Source organism: Ictidomys tridecemlineatus, chromosome 4 (genome assembly GCF_052094955.1).
Source record: "Ictidomys tridecemlineatus isolate mIctTri1 chromosome 4, mIctTri1.hap1, whole genome shotgun sequence".
Lineage (NCBI taxonomy): Eukaryota > Metazoa > Chordata > Mammalia > Rodentia > Sciuridae > Ictidomys > Ictidomys tridecemlineatus.
In genome coordinates, this window is record NC_135480.1 from 126692271 (window position 1) to 126697079 (window position 4809).

The following is a 4809-nucleotide window of genomic DNA, read 5'->3' on the forward strand; positions in this document are numbered from 1 at the left end:
CACATGTGTTTGCAATAATTTATTTTGTTGATGTTGCTGCTGTTGCAGTGCTAAGGATTGAACCCAGGGACTCCTCACACATGCTAGGCAAGTGTTGTGCCTCTAGCTTCACCCCAAGCCCTTATGTTTGTTTATTTTTAATGCCACTACTACATATTCAAAAATGAAGGTAAGCCTGAAGCCTGGTTTGCCCCAGACGGTTCTAATATTTGCCTGTTGTCCCAGCAGAATTATTGGCAGTGGTCATATTGCTTAAATTCTCTCTCAGAGTAACCATTTTGGCTGATAAATTACATGGCCACCTGTCAAATATCATGTCAATATCTACCTACATAAGGTTTTCTATATCAATTTCTGTTTCAAGTCATTGACTTTTTTGTATACCCATGTTCATAGAAACATTATTTATAATAGCCAAAAGGTAGAAGTAATCCAAATGTCCATTAAAAAACAATGGTTAAATAGGATGTGACATACATAAAAAGGAGTATTATTCAACCTTAAAAAGGAAGGATACAACATGGATAAACCTTGAAGACCTGTGCTAACACAGGAAGTAAAAAAGACTGAGGGAAGAAGAGGATGGGGAGTTATTGTTTAATGGGTACTAAGTTTTCCATTTTATAAGATGAAAAGAACTCTGGAGATGAATACTGGCGATGGTCTCATGACAATGTGAATATACTTAATGCCACTGAACTTCACATTTAAAAATGAATAATATGGGCTCTGGGGTTGTGATTCAGTGGTAGAGCACTCGCCTAGCATGGGTGAGTACTGGGTTTTATTCTCAGCACCACATATAAATAAATAAAAAATAAAGTCCATTGACAACTAAGAAAATATTTTTTAAATGTACAATATGGTCAATTTTATGTTATGTATAATATGATCAATTAATGTTGCTAATTTAATGTTTCTATTTTTTTTTTAAGTTGGCAACTCTCAATGACTACTTAATTACATAGTAGATTCCATTCTGGGGAATTGGTTCACTTTATGTTGCTACAATAGAATACCTGACACTGGGTAATTTATAAAGAAAATAAAATGGGGCTGGGATTGTGGCTCAGTGGTAGAGCACTCACCTAGCACGAGCGGGACCCGGGTTTGATCCCCAGCACCACATAAAAATAAAGACATTGTGTTGTGTCCATCTATACCTAAAAAATAAATATTTTTTTTAAAAAGAAAAGAAATATATTTCTTATACTTCTAAAGGCTGGGACATCCAAGATAGAGGAGGCAATCTGGTGAGGGTCCTGTTACTGCATCCTGTTGCCAGCTAGCTGGCCTGGAGACCTATACTGGGTTCACAAAATCTGGCTACATCAATAACTGAGAAAATGGCAAAGAAAGTATGCAAGAGCACAGAAATACCTTTTCAAAATCCGGGACAACTCTCGACCTTAGGGATCCATTGGAAATGAAAGAGCGAGCCACCTGAAAATCCTCTATTTACTGGGGAGAAAGACATTGGAGAATGTTTTACCCAAATGAGGCGAGGGATTGGGTTTCAGGGGTTTGCTTGGCAATGTCCTGCAGTAGCAGATTTGACTGACATCTCTGAAAACCATGCCCATCTCAGGTGTTGTGTGGGATCAAAGGCAGAGCAAGCAAAAAGGACACATACTTTGCATAGCCCAATCAGAGAAGCAAGGTCAGTCCAGTCCCCTATGCGCTCAAATGCTCCCAGCTCACACACACAGCCCATGGCTGGCTCTTGACACCACCCTAATGTCTTTATCTAACACTAATAGCCAAAGGCATTACCTCCAAAACCATCGGAATATGAATTTGGGGATTTAAACTTCCGCTGCATTAATTTGGGGTTCAAATCATAGAAAGTTCCTTCAGCAAAATTCTCAGTGATTGCTACAAGAATCTCCCAAGGAAAGAAACTAAGTTCAGAGCATAGCTTCACGGCTCAGGTAGATAATTCACATGGCCATGTTGCTCCCACCCCACTTCTCCCCACAGCTGGACAGGTGTAAAAAGTGTGGCCTTTTATCTTTTTAATTGCTCCAATTTCTCCTCTGTGCTTTTCTCCATGTCTGTAGTAGGAAAACTTGACTGAGAAGAAATTATAGTCACAGTTCAGGTATTTAATGTTCACTCTTTAAAAAAAAATGCCCTTCCATCCTCTTCTCTCCATCTACCTATTACTCTCACACAGTAAAATAATCCTCTGCCCCTTAGTGTCACACAGCTGTTTGTATGACCTTTGGGGTGTCCAAATGTCACAATGGAAAGTTACTCACTTGCCACTCAATTAGCATTAGCATATGCCAGGTTCAGGGCTGGATCTTAGGGCTACAGGATGAATGAGACTCAGCCACTGCCCTTAGATGGCATAGATTCATGACGGATGACCACCAAAGAAAGGTAATTTTAAGACACATGGTAAATGCAGTGATGGATCTAGTTCTGGGATACCATGGGAAGACTGAAAAAGTGGAGGTGAAGCCAGTCTGGGCTGGACAAGGAAGGTGGGCTGAGAGGGGCTGGGGAAGGAGATGGACAGATGAGAGCTAGGAGGTGACGCAGTGTGTGGGCTCATTTTTACCAGTAGGGGGTTTGGAGGCAGAAGCCTGCTGGTCATGGCTGAGCCTGCACAATCTTCATCATTCTCTCTGGCCATAATCACTAACAGCCTTCTCTCCCTAGCCTTCCCCACCTCCTTCCCTCTCCTGACCTGTTCCCATGGACACTGGGCTCTGGCTTTGCTCTGCTCCCCTGCCTGACCTCCTTTCTTTTCCTTCTCCACACATCCAGACTTGAGAGTGTACAGATAGAGATAAGAACATGAAAGGGGAGGAAAGGAAAAACTGCTAGAGAGCTTTTTCTCCCCTTTTCCAGAGCCTCTGCAAGCTATCTGCCTTGGACCAAAATGAATGGTGGTAAGACATGAACTGGTTAAAGCTGCCTCTCCATACCCCAACAGAGCTGTCAGTCCTTATGGACACCAATAAGGTCACAACCCTTCCAACTGAAAGGTCCCTAAACATATACAGTTCTCTGGAGATTGCCCACAAAGCTTGGGACCCTAGCATTAAACACAGGCAGCTTCCCATGTGATTCTTCCCCTTCCTTCTGTGTGTGAGGGTGGGGGTTCTGGGGATCAAGCCCGGGGACTTGTGCATACTAGGCCTGTGCCTTACCACTGGGCAGCCACATCCCCCATCACACGCAATTCTACTGGATGGAATTTTACTGTTTCTGGGCCTCTTTACTCTCTCCTACACCTACTACCATACTCAAGGCATCTTTTCTACCCTCTTTCCTTCTTATGCTCTACCTTACGTTTCAGTCTGCCAACAGCACCCACAGACACATAAGACCCGTGAGCCCTGGCCAGTGTTTCCAGACTCATCTAGAATCTCATCCAGTAACCTTGCCAGTTCCCTGGAGAAAGAATGGGAGTGTAACCCTTCACTGCACTAAAGGAAGTAATGTAGGGAGGAGTATACACATAGACGGTGGGCACAGTCTGAGTTACAGCAAACCAAAAGGAAATCTGTTCTTCCTCCTTTGGGTTCTTGTGCTGTAGAGCACCCACGTCCCTGTGTTTCCATCTTTGGAAGTCTGGCTCTTTCATTTCAGGATTCCATCCTATACACCAAGCGCTGCTGCCTCCACGAAGCAAACCAAGTGAAGCAAACCTACAACCTGCACCAGGTGCCAATTCTTTTCTTTTTCTGAAAAGACAGGCATTTTCTGATGATGATCACTGGCTCTTTCCTGAGGCACCCATGCTGTCCCTGTTGTGCCTGTGTTAGTCTGTTTTGTGTTGTGATAACAAAATACCTGAGGCTATGTACTTTATAAAGAAAACCGGCTTATTTGGCTCTCACTTCTGAGGGTCAAGAAGTTCAAGATCAAGCAGCCACATCTGAAGGTCTCTCATAACATGATGAGAAAGCAGAAGAGCACGCAGAAGAGAGAGCAAGAGAAGTGGGGCTTGCTCTATAACACCCGCTCTCATTTCTAGCCCACTATTGCAGGAAAGGCATTAATCCCTCTTAACAATCTCTTGAAGGCCCTACCTCCCAGCAATGCTATAGGGGCAATCAAATTTCAGCATGAGTTTCAGAGGGCACAAACCATAGCAGGTGCTAATTAAACAGAAAACATTTATGAGACAACTTCTAGGGGTCAGGAAGTCTTGTAAACACTCTTCGTGAGTTAGCTCATTTACTCCTCACTTATCCTCACATTTTACAGTGTTGCACTCACTACTGAGGTCAAAGGCTAGCAAGAAGGCCTCTGATTCCATTACATCATCTGGGGAAAATAAGGCACATTCAACTGAGCAAGATGGAAAATAAATGCTACTGAGGAACACACAGACTCTGTGAAGAGTTCAAAATGTTTAGAGAGCAAGGAGATGACTGCCATGAGGGAACAGAGAAGGTTTTAGGAACAGTTCCGGAGCTAGGCTTTGGTAAGTGGGCTGCAGCCATCAGATGACACAGAGGGCCTTGGTGCGGGAAGTACAGCACAAACAGGCACAGAAGTGGGAGAATGAGGGGAAATGGGGACGACAGAAAGTACCACTATTGGGCCAGAGCCATCTGAAAGGAAAATAGAGGAGGACACAGGGAAAGTGGTCTGGGAGTAGGAAGAGTCCTGTTCTGGAAGCAGATGAGTTTTTATTTTGTGGTCCAGGAAGGTTACTTATGGTTTTGAGCAAGAGCGAATCTTGATTAGCATTCTTTTGTAGGACACATAACCCAAAGTGGCTTATAGAAAGTAAAAAGTTAGAACCAAGCCATGCCCATTAGCACACACTTGTGATTCTAGTTATTC